General features: G+C 41.4%; 1 protein-coding gene across 1 annotated transcript in view; it reads left to right on the top strand.

Annotated features, from left to right (window-relative positions):
• Positions 1-6,699: 6,699 nt before the first annotated feature.
• Positions 6,700-17,430, top strand: part of grm5b (glutamate receptor, metabotropic 5b) — a 103,591-nt gene continuing 92,860 nt past the window's right edge. Inside the window, exon 1 of the mRNA XM_036560816.1 lies at positions 6,700-6,800. The gene's annotated coding sequence lies outside the window, so the exon portion shown is untranslated. The remainder of the gene's footprint in view (positions 6,801-17,430) is intronic.

The raw sequence follows: 17,430 nt of genomic DNA, 5'->3' as shown, positions 1-17,430 counted from the left end.
TATATATATATATATATATATATATATATCACTTTCGATGAGCATGTGTCTAAATCTCATAGCAGTAAAAAAACAGAGAGAGAGACAGAGACAGAGAGAGAGAGAGAGAGAGAGAGAGAGAGTCTTCATGTCAAAAGTCTCTGGTGTCCTATTTGTCCTCCTTGAGCAGGAGCTGCGTATCACACACAGACAAATATACAGCTCCACTGTTTCCATGGCAACGTGTTAGGCAGCGTTATTCTGAAATGCCAATTGAATAATTGATTTACTGTAGAGGCTGTGTGGGTGGGTGTAATCTGTCTCTCTTTCTATGAAATGCTTTATTTAACTGAGTTTGAGTGGCTTTGATCTGTTTCCCCACACCTACTGTCCAATCAGAGCAGAGAGAGAGAGAGGAGAGAGAGAAGATCACATGTAAATAAAAACATTCTAATGAATTCTGCAAAATACTGTAAATAACGAGTACATAACTGGCTCTAAATGTAGGTATTGTGATATAAACTGAGTCTGTTCTACAGTTTCTCATTAGGGCGAATGAATAACTGACTCTAAATGTAGGTATTGTGATATAAACTGAGTCTGTTCTACAGTTTCTCGTTAGGTTGAATGAATAATTGACTCTAAATGTAGGTATTGTGATATAAACTGAGTCTGTTCTACAGTTTCTCGTTAGGCTGAATGAATAACTGCCTCTAAATGTAGGTATTGTGATATAAACTGAGTCTGTTCTACAGTTTCTCGTTAGGCTGAATGAATAACTGCCTCTAAATGTAGGTATTGTGATATAAACTGAGTCTGTTCTACAGTTTCTCATTAGGCTGAATGAATAACTGACTCTAAATGTAGGTATTGTGATATAAACTGAGTCTGTTCTACAGTTTCTCATTAGGGCGAATGAATAACTGACTCTAAATGTAGGTATTGTGATATAAACTGAGTCTGTTCTACAGTTTCTCGTTAGGCTGAATGAATAACTGCCTCTAAATGTAGGTATTGTGATATAAACCGAGTCTGTTCTACAGTTTCTCATTAGGCTGAATGAATAACTGACTCTAAATGTAGGTATTTTGATGTAAACTGAGTCTGTTCTACAGTTTCTCATTAGGTTGAATGAATAACCGACTCTAAATGTAGGTATTTTGATATAAACTGAGTCTGTTCTACAGTTTCTCATTAGGCTGAATGAATAACTGACTCTAAATGTAGGTATTGTGATATAAACTGAGTCTGTTCTACAGTTTCTCATTAGGCTGAATGAATAACCGACTCTAAATGTAGGTATTGTGATATAAACTGAGTCTGTTCTACAGTTTCTCATTAGGCTGAATGAATAACCGACTCTAAATGTAGGTATTTTGATATAAACTGAGTCTGTTCTACAGTTTCTCGTTAGGCTGAATGAATAACTGACTCTAAATGTAGGTATTTTGATGTAAACTGAGTCTGCTTCCGATTGTGATGTAAACCGAGTGTCTGTGATGTTTTGTAATGATCTGTACTTGATTAAAGTGTCTGTACTGCGTTAGTGTCTGTGAGTGTCTGTGATGTTTTGTTATGATCTGCATTTGATTGAAGTTATTATCATATTTATTCTTATTCTGTAAAAATGTTTACTTGTAAGTTTTTGACATCAAAACAAACAGAGCAGATTCAGAATAGCAGACTCGATCCTGTTCAAACAGAATTGAAATGTAACTGATTTGATCGAAATGTATTTCATAACTATCAATTATGTAATTATGTAATTGCATTTACATGATAATATAATGTAAACTGGCTGTATAGTGAAAAACAGTAATAACTGCAACAGGACACGAGTGTGTGTGTGTGTGTGTGTGTGTGTGTGTGTGTGTGTGTGTGTGTGTGTATTTCTGCAGACTGTGACTCACTGGCTTCAGTGTCTGAACCCACGCACACTTCCAGCGCGTGTGTGTGTAGATGTGCAAGTCTTTTTTTGGCTTTGTGTGTCTGGAAGTACATATGTGTGTTTTGTCATGGGTGTCCATATATTTGATTGTGTGTGGATGATATTTATGTGTGTGTGTGTGTGTGTGTGTGTATATTATCATTACATATAGATACAGCTATACGGTTCTGGGTAACGGTCAGAATGCAGAGATCCCCTTCATTTATTTAATGTCCACTCAAAGCAGCCTTTAAGTGCAAGTTATGAATATTATACATTTTTTAGGAGATGTTTATTGTGAGGCTCTGGATGGATCAGACAGTTGCAGAGTAGACTGTTGGTTAAAGGTAGAATCCAAAAACAGGCTAAAGTCAAACACAGGCAAACGGGTATATGGGGGCGAGACATTGACAAGGTCAAAAGGCAGGTAGAGGGTCTGAACACGAACGTTGCAAAGTCCAAAGGGGTCAGGCAAAAAGACATAAACGAGAAACCAAAGCAAAATCACAAACCAGGAAATGGACACAGACAGAAGGCTTGGTAATGAACATCAGGCTGATACAGTACTTCACTAAGCACCCAACTAAAAGCCTGGCCTTTATACTAACTCAAGCACATGACAAGGAATACAGGTGTAAACAATCAATAATCGGGGGAGGCTGAACGTGGATAAGATGGCTGTAAGAAGTCCGGAGTCATATGACCTCCCAGAGGATTCTGGGAGTTGGAGTCTGCAACGGAGTAAGGAGTAGTGGTTTCCGTGGGGCCGGGAGGATAATCCACCTGTACGCTGAAGGAGAAAGTTAAAGCTATGAAAGGTAAAAAAGGCTCAGGAGAGGTGGAATCTGCACTTTAACCCTAGTTACATTGAGGCCTAAGACTTCACTCATTTTGCTTTCCATTGTTTCAGTGCTGCACACGCCCATGACTGGAATTTTTCAGGGGAACATGAATTTGAAGAGGAACTGAATCATATTTTTCGAGATGTGCCCTCAGGCTGTTAGTGCTGGAATGCTACGCTTACAGTAGCCGACAAAGCTCGCATACAACTTTATCCCCAGGTTGCACCGTTTTGCTGCCTGCTCTCTCTGTGCCCGAGAAGGGGTTGTGAACTCTTTGCCATCATCACCACATGGTTGTTGTTGAATTATTTGCTCGTTTCAGCTGCATCTACATTTCATTTTAAACCATGAGTGCTGTTGTGTGACTCCTGTCCATTCAGTGCGGTCAATGCAGCGGCCCAGGCCCACGGCAGAACCTTTTCGTTTGTCGTGAAATGACAAGGGAAGAGGCCACACCTGGCCATGAAACTGCTTATCAGTCCACTGTCCAATTACTTTTGAAAATGAAGGGACTGAGTCTTCACTTCAGTCACATCTGCTTCATTTCAGATCCGTTGTGGTGTAAAGAGGAAAAATTATGAAAATTGAGTCACTGTCCAAATACGTACTTGAACCTGATTGTATGTTTTCCACTAAGGCTAAAAGCTGAATAATTGATCTTTTGCCTATTTTGACAGGAAATGAATTAAATCAAGGGTGGTCTCTAACTTATACACAGTGCTGTAGGTACATATAAATAACACTTCTGGGACATATTATTATTACATACAGATACTAATGCTTGTATATTACACGTGGGACATAACGTACATCCTGATATTGTATCAGAACAAGGCTGTGTGTGACTGTTGGTATTTTACGGCTCAGTTACAGGCTCCACTCTGACAGCTCGTCATTACGTCTCTTAAGCGGATACCGAGAGGGGCTGCCATGGCAACCGACCCTAAAACCCATCGGATGCTCCACGAGGCGCTCAGGTCCTCTCAATCATCTCACAGACACACATATGGTCATAAAAGGCCTTTTAGCCTGATCACCAGAAGAGAGCTCTTAGACACTTAACGCAGCTCGAGTGGAGAAAAAAAAAGAAACAGTGAGTGGGTGGCTTCTCTGACCAGACGCTCAGTCCGAACTCAAAGCGCGAGAGGAAATCCATCAATAAAACATCGATTCGGTCTGGGAGCAGAATAAAGGGTCCGATACTGACCTCAACTAATCAAGACTGTGATGTCACTTCTATCAACATCCTTATTTCTCACTTTTCCAGCACTCCTCAGGTTCTCCTTCAGAAGGCACATCTGTAATCAGTTCATTAGAGGAAAAAGCCCCCAAGAACCCCACTGGGACTTTTATTGTGAAAATTAGAGCGTTTCCACTCAGCGAGCACTTTATCAGGAACGCTACACTAATGCTGGGTAGAGACAAAACAGCCTTAGTTCTTCACGGCATGGATTCTACAAGATGCTAGATTCTTTGAGATTCTGGTCCATGTTGATGTGATCATGTGGTTCCTGCAGATTTTTCAGTGCTGTGACTCTCCTGTTCTACCTCATCCCAAAGGAGTTCTACTGGATTCAGACCTGGTGGCTGGGAAGACCACTGAAGAACACTGAACTCATTGTCATGTTCAAGATTCAAGATACTTCATTGTTAATGCACAGTAAAATTAAATTGGGCACCAATGCTAACAGTGCATTAATAAAAACAAGATTAAAATAGGAATAAAACAAAAATAAGCTAATACAAAATGTAAGATATTACAGGAATGACTAGATAATTTAAAATGATAAAAAGTCAAATAAAAAATAGAATTATAAAATAATTCAAAATAAAAATATAAAAAGTAAAATAGAAAAGGTGGATATAAAAGAATGTAGCAGCTATGGTGTTGCACATGGGGGTAGTGCATGGTAGTGTCTAATTACAAGTAGTGCTGTTTAATAAATAATTATAAAGTGAATGTTAACATCTTTTAATATCCCTTAAATATGTTTTGGGAAGGTTTGGATAGACACTCTGTTCCTGAAACAGCTTGAGCTACTTCTGCTTTGTGTCATGGTGCATCATCATGCTGGAAGTGGCCATTAGAAGATGGTAAAATGTGGTCATGAAGGGATGAACTTGGTCTACACACTGTATATTAGTGTGTAGTCAGTCTGTATCAGTGTGTATGAGTGTGTATGAGTGTGTATCTGTGGGTGTATATTAGTGTGTAGTCTGTGTATCAGTGTGAATCAGTGTGTATGAGTGTGTATGTATTTGAGTATAGTCTGTGTGTGTGTCAGTGTGTATGAGTGTGTATCAGTGTGTATGAGTGTGTATCTGTGTGTATGAGTGTCTATCTGTGTGTGTGAGTGTGCATCTGTAGAGGGTATATTAGTGTGTAGTCTGTGTGTATCAGTGTGAATCAGTGTGTATGAGTGTGTATTAGTGTGTGTGAGTGTGTATCAGTATGTATGTATTTGAGTATAGTCTGTGTGTGTCAGTGTGTATGTGAGTATCTGTGTGTGTCAGTGTGTATGAGTGTCTATCTCTGTGTGTGAGTGTGTATCTGTAGGGGGTATATTAGTGTGTAGTCTGTGTGTGTCAGTGTGTATGAGTGTGTATCTGTAGGGGGTATATTAGTGTGTAGTCTGTGTGTATAAGGTTGTATCAGTGTGTATGTGTGTATGTATTTGAGTATAGTCTGTGTGTATCAGTGTGTATGTATTTAAGTATAGTCTATGTGTACCAGTGTGTATGAGTGTGTATGTATTTGAGTATAGTCTAGTGTGTATGAGTGTGTATGTATTTAGAGTATAGTCTGTGTGTATCAGTGTGTATGAGTGTGTATGTATTTGAGTATAGTCTGTGTGTATCAGTGTGTATGAGTGTGTATGTATTTGAGTATAGTCTGTGTGTATGAGTGTGTATGTATTTGAGTATAGTCTGTGTGTATCAGTGTGTATGAGTGTGTATGTATTTGAGTATAATCTGTGTGTATCAGTGTGTTTGAGTGGGTATGTATTTGAGTATAGTCTGTGTATCAGGGTTTATGAGTGTGTGTCTGTGTATGTATTTGAGTATAGTCTGTGTATCAGTGTTTATGAGTGTGTGTCTGTGTGTATGTATTTGAGTATAGTATGTGTGTGTCACTGTGTATGAGTGTGTATGAGTTTGTATTAGTGTGTAGTCTGTGTGTGTGTGTGTATGCATCAGTGTGTGCGTCTGTGTATTAGTGTGAGTTTGTGTGTGTGTATTAGTGTCAGTTTGTGAGTGTGTGTATCTGTGTGTGTGTATCAGTGTGTGTTTATTAGTGTGAGTTTGTGTTTGTGTGTGTGTATTAGTGTGAGTTTGTGTGTGTGTGTGTATTAGTGTGAGTTTGTGTGTGTGTGTATCTTTGTCTTTGTGTGTGCATGTGTGTGTATCTGTGTGTGTGGGTGTATTTGTGTGTGTGTGCGTGTTTGTGTTTGTGTGTGTGTGTGCGATGCTGAAAGCCTGGCTGCATTTTGTTTTTAATGGTTTTTAATCCAGTGATTGTTAATCCGAACCCTCTGAATCTCTAAACCACTAAAAACTCTCTCTCTATCACACACACACACACACACTCAGGGGTTCTGAGGGGTTTACTCAACGTCAAATCATTGACTCTTACGTGTCATATTTATATCTGTATATGTAATAATTATTTGAATCATATGTTTTACAGAAGCATCTACAGATAATAAGATTTAGTTTTTATTATATATGTATATATTTATAAACACTGAGCTTGAAGACTGGGCATATGACGTCACAACGGAGGGAGCGAACAGAGAGAGAGAGAAAGAGAAAGAGAGAGACAGAGGGAGAGAGAATATGGAGTGAGAGAGAGAGAGAAAGAGACAGAGATACAGTGAGAAAGAAAGAGAGATACAGAGAAAGAGAGAGAGAGAGAGAGAGAGAGAGAAAGGGAGTGAGAATGTGGAGGGAGCGGTACAGCAGGATTCAGGTTCCTGTGGTTGCCATGGTGAAGAGCGGACTGCTGGCCGTGGTGGCGGCGCCTGCGGAGCCTCGTTAGCGGAGCGTGTGAGGTAGGAGCTCCCACTCTCTCAGATTAATGAGGATTATGATGATGGATTTGATGCAGAATCTGGCAGACAGACTTTAACATAAGTGCCTCGGCCTGCGCCGCACCGCCTCACCATGCTGGACCCCTTACTGGTGGACCTGTTTACTGATCAAAGTTCACTGGAGCTCCCGCAGTAACGGAGCACCTGCAGGGCTGAGCTCTCCTACAGCTGCATTTCCTGTTCTTCCCTAAAGGCAGAGACGCTGTGGATGTTATTATCTGTACAGAGATTAATGATTGTTATAGAGATTAACGTTCAGTGTTCAGATTAGCGGTTCAGGTTGTGGTTCTGGTTCAGTTTCAGCGCCATGGACAGATCCCACTCATTCCTCCACTCTACAGCGTAAGTGACACTGAGACAAAGTCCGGTTCTGGTGGTCTGAGGTCCAGAGGAGAGTCTGATGTGTTGAGAGTGAGAATTGAAGCTGAAGCTGTTCTGAAGTTCCGAGTGTTCTGACCTGTTCAGGTTGTGAGTGAAGCTCTTTTTTCTCAGCGTGTTCGTGTGTTTCGTTCAATCCTCTTTCCTCCCCACATGCATGTGTTATTTTTGGAATTAATGTGTGAGGAAAAGTCGGACCACCGCAGCAGACGGGAAGAGAACAGGAGCTAAAGCAATCGCTCTGAGAGTCGCCGCTCACTGTGAGTGTGATGGAAAAGCAGCGGTGGATTCAGATACGCTTTCATATTTATTTGAGTGCCAGATTGAAACGTTACCTCTCAGAGCCTCATTTAAATCTGCTTATGGATCAAAAAGAGATAAATGGATAGATGGATGGATGGATGGGAGGATGAATGAATGGATGCAGAGATAGATAAAAGCACAAATGATGGAATGGAAGAATGAATGGATCAGTTGAGGAGTGGATGTATAGAGAGATGGATGGCTGGATGGACAGAGGAATGGATGGGTGGGGGATGAAAGTATGGATGGGTGCTTGGATGGGTGATTTGAACAGGAATGGAAGGATGAAGGAAACAGCAATTGATGATGGGGATAGATGAGGCATAATTGGATGAATGGATGGATGGATGGATGAAAGAATGAATGGATCAATTGAGGGATGGATGTATGGAGAGATGTATGGCTGGATGACAGAGGAATGGATGTAGGGAGAGATGAAGGCATAAATGGATGCATGAGGAGATGGATGGATGGATGGATGGAACAATAGAAGAATGGATGAAGAAACAGGAGTTGATGATGGAGATGGATGGATGGATGATTGAAAGAATAAATGGATGGATGGATGAGTGGTTGGAGGCTTGGATGGGTGAAGAGTGATAGAGGGGTTGATTTATGGAGAGACGGATGGTGGGATGGACAGAGGAATGGATGTAGGAAAAGATTAAGGAATGAATTGATGGATAGAGGAAGGGATGTATAGAGGAATGAATGGATGACGATCCTGCTTCTCAGCATTGTGGAAAAGGGTAACACTGGCTCAGCCAATCATATTAGACCTCGTAAGCTGTAGCCAATCATAGCAGAGCTCTCATTTTACCCACTCTACTGAAGCTGTGACAGAATTTTAGCTAAACGCGTAGTTAAAGTTTAAGCTTTACTCAGAATCTGTAATATACAGAGTGGATCAGTCAGTAGTTCTGTGCTGGATCTGTGTAAACTGTGGTCAGTATAACTGGTCATCACATTTTCAGCCTGTTGTATGTTAGCTAGCCAGCTAAGCTCACATGCTAAATGATCATTCGCTGAAGAGCCAATTATTATTGGAATGTGTTTGTTTTCCTATTTTATTAAGTATTTAAGAACAATCACACCCCTGTAACTACATTTCTTTTTCGATGTAATATGAATAATTGTTATGGCTGATGCAGTTGTTGTGTTTACTGTGACAGAGTTTTATATCCTTCACTCCTGAATCTGTAGACGGTCATTAGAAGGGTCAGCTATGTAGAGGGTCAGATCTGTAGAAGGACGGTCGGGTGAGATTTTTGCCAGTTAAAAAAAAAAAATGTTACTCAACACAGTTTGAATGAGATCATGCTGAATATGATCTGAACATGATCACGCTGAAAACGATCGCGCTGTACACGATCGCACTGAAGACGATCTGAACAGGATCATGCTGAACACAATCACACTGAAAACAATCTGAATACGATCTGAAACAGGATCACACTGAACATGATCTGAACACGATCACACTGAACACGATCACTCTGAACACAATCTGAACAAGATCACACTGAACATGATCTGAACACGATCACACTGAACATGATCTGAACACGATTACACTGAACACGATCATGCTGAACACGATCTGAACACAATCACTCCGAACATGATCTGAACACGATCACACTGAACACAATCACACTGAAAACAATCTGAACACGATCACACTGAACAAGATCTGAACGCGATCATGCTGAACGCGATCACGCTGAACATGATCTGAACACAATCACGCTGAACATGAACTGTACACGATCACACTGAACACAATCTGAACACGATCACACTGAACGCATTCTGAAAACGATCACGCTGAAGACGATCTGAACATGTTCACGCTGAACACGATCTGAAAATTATCACGCTAAACATGATCTGAATAGGATGACGCAGAACACGATCTGTACGTGATCACACCGAACACGATCTGAACACGATCACACTTAACACGATCTGAAAAGGATCACACTAAACACGATCACACTGAACACAATCTGAACAGCATCACGCTGAACACGATCTGAACACTATCTAAACAGGATCACACTGAACACGATCTGAACGTGATCACGCTGAACACGATCTGAACATGATCCCTCTGAACACGGCACTGAAACACTGATCACACTGAACATGATCTGAACACAATCACGCTGAACATGATCTGAAAGCGATCACGCTGAACATGATCTGAACATGATCACATTGAACATGATCTGAACAAGATCTGAACAGTATCACGCTGAACACAAACTGAACATGATCACGGTGAACACAATCACACTGAACACGATCTGAACGTGATCACGCTGAACACAATCTGAACACGATCACACTGAATACGATTTGAACATGATCACGCTAAACATGATCTGAACACGGTTACACTGAACACGATGACGCTGAACATGATCTGAACACAATCGCGCTGAACACGATCACACTGACAACAATCTGAACAGAATCACGCTGAACACAGTCACACTGAAAACAATCTGAGCGCGATCACGCTGAACATGATCACGCTGAACACGATCACGCTGAACACGATCACGCTGAACACGATCATGCTGAACATGATCTGAACATGATCACGTTGAACATGATCTGAACACAATCTGAACAGTATCACACTGAACACAATCTGAACACGATCACACTGAAGACGATCTGAACATGTTCACGCTGAACAAAATCATGCTAACACGATCTGAAAATGATCACGCTAAACATGATCTGAACAGGATGACGCAGAACACGATCTGTACGCGATCACGCTGAACACAATCTGAACGTGATCACACCGAACACGATCTGAACACGATCACACTTAACACGATCTGAAAAGGATCACACTAAACACGATCACACTGAACACAATCTGAACAGCATCATGCTGAACACGATCTGAACGTGACCATGCTGAACATGGTCTGAAAAGGATCATGCTGAACATGATCACGCTGAAAACAATCTGAACATGATCATGCTGAACACGATCTGAACAGGATCACACTGAACACGATCTGAACACAATCATGCTGAACACGATCTGAACACAATCACACTGAAAATGATCTAAACAGGATCACGCTGAACACGATCTGAACACGATCACACTGAACGTGATCTGAACTGAATCATGCTGAACAGGATCTGAACACAATCATGCTGAACACGATCTGAACAGGATCACGCTGAACGCGATCTGAACACAATCACGCTGAACATGATCTGAACAGGATCACGCTGAACACGATCTGAACACAATCACGCTGAACATGATCCGAACACAATCACACTGAACACGATCTGAAAAGGATCATGCTGAAAATGATCTGAACACGATCACACTGAACACTATCTGAACAGGATCACGCTGAGCACGATCTGAAAACGATCACGCTGAACATGATCTGAATACAATCACACTGACCACAATCTGAATGCGATCACGCTGAACATGATCACACTGAACACGATCTGAAAACATTCACACTGAAGACGATCTGAAAACAATCACCCTAAACATGATCTGAACAGGATGACACAGAACATGATCTGAACAGGACAATGCTAAACACGAACTGAACAAGATCACGCTGAACACAATCTGAACACGATCACGCTGAACATGATCTGAACACAATCACGCTGAAAACGATCTGAAAACGATCACGCTGAACACAATCTGAACACAATCACGCTGAACACAATCACACTGAACACGATCTGAACGCGATCACGCTGAACACAATCTGAACACGATCACACTGAATACGATTTGAACATGATCACGCTAAACATGATCTGAACACGGTTACACTGAACACGATGACGCTGAACATGATCTGAACACAATCACGCTGAACACGATTGCACTGAACATGATCTGAACACAATCACGCTGAACACAGTCACACTGAAAACAATCTGAACGCGATCACGCTGAACAAGATCACGCTGAACACGATCACGCTGAACACGATCATGCTGAACATGATCTGAACATGATCACGTTGAACATGATCTGAACAAGATCTGAGCAGTATCACACTGAACACAATCTGAAAACGATCTGAAAACGATCACGCTGAACATGATCTGAACACAATCACGCTGGACACGATCACACTGAACACGATCTGAACGTGATCACGCTGAACACAATCTGAACACGATCACACTGTACACGATCTGAAAACGATCACACTGAAGACGATCTGAACATGATCACGCTGAACACAATCATGCTGAACGCGATCTGAAAACAATCACCCTAAACATGATCTGAACAGGATGACGCAGAACACGATCTGAACAGGACAACGCTGAACATGAACTGTACACGATCACACTGAACACAATCTGAACACGATCACACTGAACGCATTCTGAAAACGATCACGCTGAAGACGATCTGAACATGTTCACGCTGAACACAATCACGCTAACACGATCTGAAAATTATCACGCTAAACATGATCTGAATAGGATGACGCAGAACACGATCTGTACGTGATCACACCGAACACGATCTGAACACGATCACACTTAACATGATCTGAAAAGGATCACACTAAACACGATCACACTGAACACAATCTGAACAGCATCACGCTGAACACGATCTGAACACTATCTGAACAGGATCACACTGAACACGATCTGAACGTGATCACGCTGAACATGATCCCTCTGAACACGGCCTGAACATGATCACACTGAACACGATCTGAACACAATCACGCTAAACATGACCTGAACACGATCACGCTGAACACAAACTGAACATGATCACACTGAACACAATCACACTGAACACAAACCAAACATGATCACACTGAACACAATCACACTGAACACAAACCAAACATGATCACACTGAACACAAACTGAACATGATCACACTGAACACAAACTGAACATGATCACACTGAACACAATCACACTGAACACAAACTGAACATGATCACACTGAACACAAACTGAACATGATCACACTGAACACGATCACGCTGAGCACAAACTGAACACGATCACACTGATCACAAACTGAACTGATCACACTGCACATGATCACACTGAGCACAAACTGAACATGATCACACTGAGCACAAACTGAACACGATCACACTGAACACAAACTGAACATGATCACACTGAACACAATCACACTGAGCACAAACTGAACATGATCACACTGAACACAATCACACTGAACACAAACCGAACATGATGACACTGACACAAACTGAAGCATGATCACACTGAACACAAACTGACATGATCACACTGAAACGATCACGCTGAGCACAGACTGAACACGATCACACTGAACACAACTGACATGATCACACTGAACATGATCACACTGAGCACAACTGAACATGATCACACTGAGCACAACTGAACACGATCACACTGAACACAAACTGAACATGATCACACTGAACACAATCACACTGAACCAAACCGACATGATCACACTGACAACACAAACTGAACATGATCACACTGAACATGATCACACTGAACACAATCACACTGAACACAAACCGAACATGATCACACTGAACACAAACGAACATGATCACACTGAACAAATGACATATCACACTGAACACAACGAACACAACTGACATGATCACACTGAACAAAACGAACATGACACACTGACACGATCAACTGAACACGATCACACTGAACACAAACTGAACGATCAACTGAACATGATCACACTGAGCACAAACTGAACATGATCACACTGAGCACAAACTGAACACGATCACACTGAACACAAACTGAACATGATCACACTGAACACAATCACACTGAGCACAAAACTGAACATGATCCACTGAAACAACACTGAGCACAAACTGAACAGATCAAACTGAACACAATTAACACTGAACGACACAAACTGAACATGATCACACTAAAACGAGCACACTGACACAAATGAAACATGATCACACTGAACAACAAAACTGACATGATCACACTGAACATGATCACACTGAGCACAAACCGAACATGATCACACTGAGCACAAAGCTGAACACAACGATCACACTGAACACAAACTGAACATGATCACACTGAACAACGATCACACTGAGCACAAACTGACGTGATCACACTGAACACAACCTGAACTCGATCACACTGACACACTGACATGATCACACTGAACACAATCACACTGACACACAAACCGAACATGATGCACACTGAACACAACCGAACATGATCACACTGAACACAACTGAACATGATCACAACTGAACACACTCAACACTGAACACAACCGAACATCGATGACACACTGAACGCAAACTGAAACATGACACCTGACACGATTCACCATGAGCACAAACTGAACATGAGCACACTGAACATGATTCACATGAGAACAAATGAACAATGATCACACTGAGCACAACTGAACACGATTCACACTGAACACAAAATACTGAACCTGATCACACTGAACACGATCACACTGGAGCACCAAACTGAACATGATCACACTGAGCACAAACTGAACACGATCACACGCTGACACAACACACTGAGCACATGAACATGATCACACTGAGCACAACCGAACATGGATCACACTGAACACAAACGTGAACATGATCACACTCTGACACACAAACCGAACATGCCATGCACGACGAACACAATGACACTGACACAAACCGACATGATCACACTGAACACAAAGCTCTGAACATGATCACACTGAACCATCCACTGAGCACAGACTGATCACACTGAAACACAAAACTGAACATGATCACACTGAAACACAAAACCGAACATGATCACACTGAAGAACACCATCAAACTGAAACCACAAACTGAACATGATGACACTCTGAACACAAAACTGAAACAAAAATCACACTGAACACAAACTGAAAATGATCACACTGAACAAAATAGAACATGATCACACTGACAACAAACTGAACATTGATCACACTGAAATAATAATGCGACAAACTGGAAAATGTACATGAAACAAACGACTGATATGAACATGATACACTGAGCCAAACTGAAATGATCACATGAAGCACACTGAAACGACACTGAAACACAAACTGACATGATCACACTGACATCAATCACACTGAACACTATCCAACCGAACACAATCACACTGAGCCAAACCTGCACATGTCACACTGTACCATCAAAACCCCGAAACTGATCACACTGAAACACAATCACACTGAACAAACTGAACGCATGATCACACTGACACTCTAATCACACTGAACACCAACCGACATCTGATCACACTGAACACAAACTGAATTCATGATCACACTGAACACAGAACCGACAGATCACACTGAACACAACTGAACATGGATCACACTGAACACAAACTGAACTGATCACACTGAACACAATCACACTGAACACAAACCGAACATGATCACACTGAACACAAACTGACATGATCAACTGAACATGATCACTGAACACAATCACTGAACACAAACCGAACAGATCACACTGAACACAAACCGACTGATCACACTGAACACAAACTGAACATGATCCATGAACACAACTGAACACAACTGAATGATCACACTGAAACAATCAACACTGACACAAACCGAACACGATCACACTGAGCACAAACTGAACATGATCACACTGAACATGATCACATGACACAAATGAACATGATCACACTGAACACAAACGAAATGATCAACTGAACACAAACTGAACACGATCACACTGAGCACAAACTGAACATGATCACACTGAGCACAAACTGAACATGATGACACTGAACACAAACTGAACATGATGACACTGAACACAAACTGAACATGATCACACTGAACACAAACTGAACATGATCACACTGAACACAAACTGAACATGATCACACTGAACACGATCACGCTGAGCACAAACTGAACACGATCACACTGAACACAAACTGAACATGATCACACTGAACACAAACTGAACATGATCACACTGAACATGATCACACTGAGCACAAACTGAACATGATCACACTGAGCACAAACTGACACGATCACACTGAACACAACTGAACATGATCACACTGAACACAATCACACTGAGCACAAACTGAACACGATCACACTGAACACAATCACACTGAGCACAAACTGAACATGATCACACTGAGCACAAACTGAACATGATCACACTGAACACAAACTGAACATGATCACACTGAACACAATCTGAACAGCATCACGCTGAACACGATCTGAACACTATCTGAACAGGATCACACTGAACACGATCTGAACGTGATCACGCTGAACATGATCCCTCTGAACACGGCCTGAACATGATCACACTGAACACGATCTGAACACAATCACGCTAAACATGACCTGAACACGATCACGCTGAACACAATCTGAACATGATCCCTCTGAACATGACCTGAACATGATCACGCTGAACACAAACTGAACATGATCACACTGAACACAATCACACTGAACACAAACCAAACATGATCACACTGACACAATCACACGACACAAACCAACATGATCACACTGAACACAACTGAACATGATCACACTGAACACAAACTGAACATGATCACACTGAACACAATCACACTGAACACAAACTGAACATGATCACACTGAACACAAACTGAACATGATCACACTGAACACGATCACGCTGAGCACAAACTGAACACGATCACACTGAACACAAACTGAACATGATCACACTGAACATGATCACACTGAGCACAAACTGAACATGATCACACTGAGCACAAACTGAACACGATCACACTGAACACAAACTGAACATGATCACACTGAACACAATCACACTGAGCACAAACTGAACATGATCACACTGAACACAATCACACTGAACACAAACTGAACATGATGACACTGAACACAAACTGAACATGATCACACTGAACACAAACTGAACATGATCACACTGAACACGATCACGCTGAGCACAAACTGAACACGATCACACTGAACACAAACTGAACATGATCACACTGAACATGATCACACTGAGCACAAACTGAACATGATCACACTGAGCACAAACTGAACACGATCACACTGAACACAAACTGAACATGATCACACTGAACACAATCACACTGAACACAAACCGAACATGATCACACTGAACACAAACTGAACATGATCACACTGAACATGATCACACTGAACACAATCACACTGAACACAAACCGAACATGATCACACTGAACACAAACCGAACATGATCACACTGAACACAAACTGAACATGATCACACTGAACACAAACTGAACACAAACCGAACATGATCACACTGAACACAAACTGAACATGATCACACTGAACACGATCACACTGAGCACAAACTGAACATGATCACACTGAACATGGTCACACTGAGCACAAACTGAACATGATCACACTGAGCACAAACTGAACACGATCACACTGAACACAAACTGAACATGATCACACTGAACACAATCACACTGAGCACAAACTGAACATTATCACACTGAGCACAAACTGAACACGATCACACTGAACACAATCACACTGAGCACAAACTGAACATGATCACACTGAGCACAAACTGAACACGATCACACTGAACACAAACTGAACATGATCACACTGAACACAATCACACTGAGCACAACTGAACATGTCACACTGAACACAATCACACTGAACACAAACCAACATGATCACACTGAACACAAACTGAACATGATCACACTGAACACAATCACACTGAACACAAACCGAACATGATCACACTGAGCACAAACTGAACATGATCACACTGAACACAAACCGAACATGATCACACTGAACAC

This window comes from Colossoma macropomum, unplaced genomic scaffold (genome assembly GCF_904425465.1).
Source record: "Colossoma macropomum unplaced genomic scaffold, Colossoma_macropomum, whole genome shotgun sequence".
NCBI lineage: Eukaryota > Metazoa > Chordata > Actinopteri > Characiformes > Serrasalmidae > Colossoma > Colossoma macropomum.
Note: the sequence above shows the minus strand (reverse complement) of the source record. Positions and strands in the feature narration are given on the sequence as shown.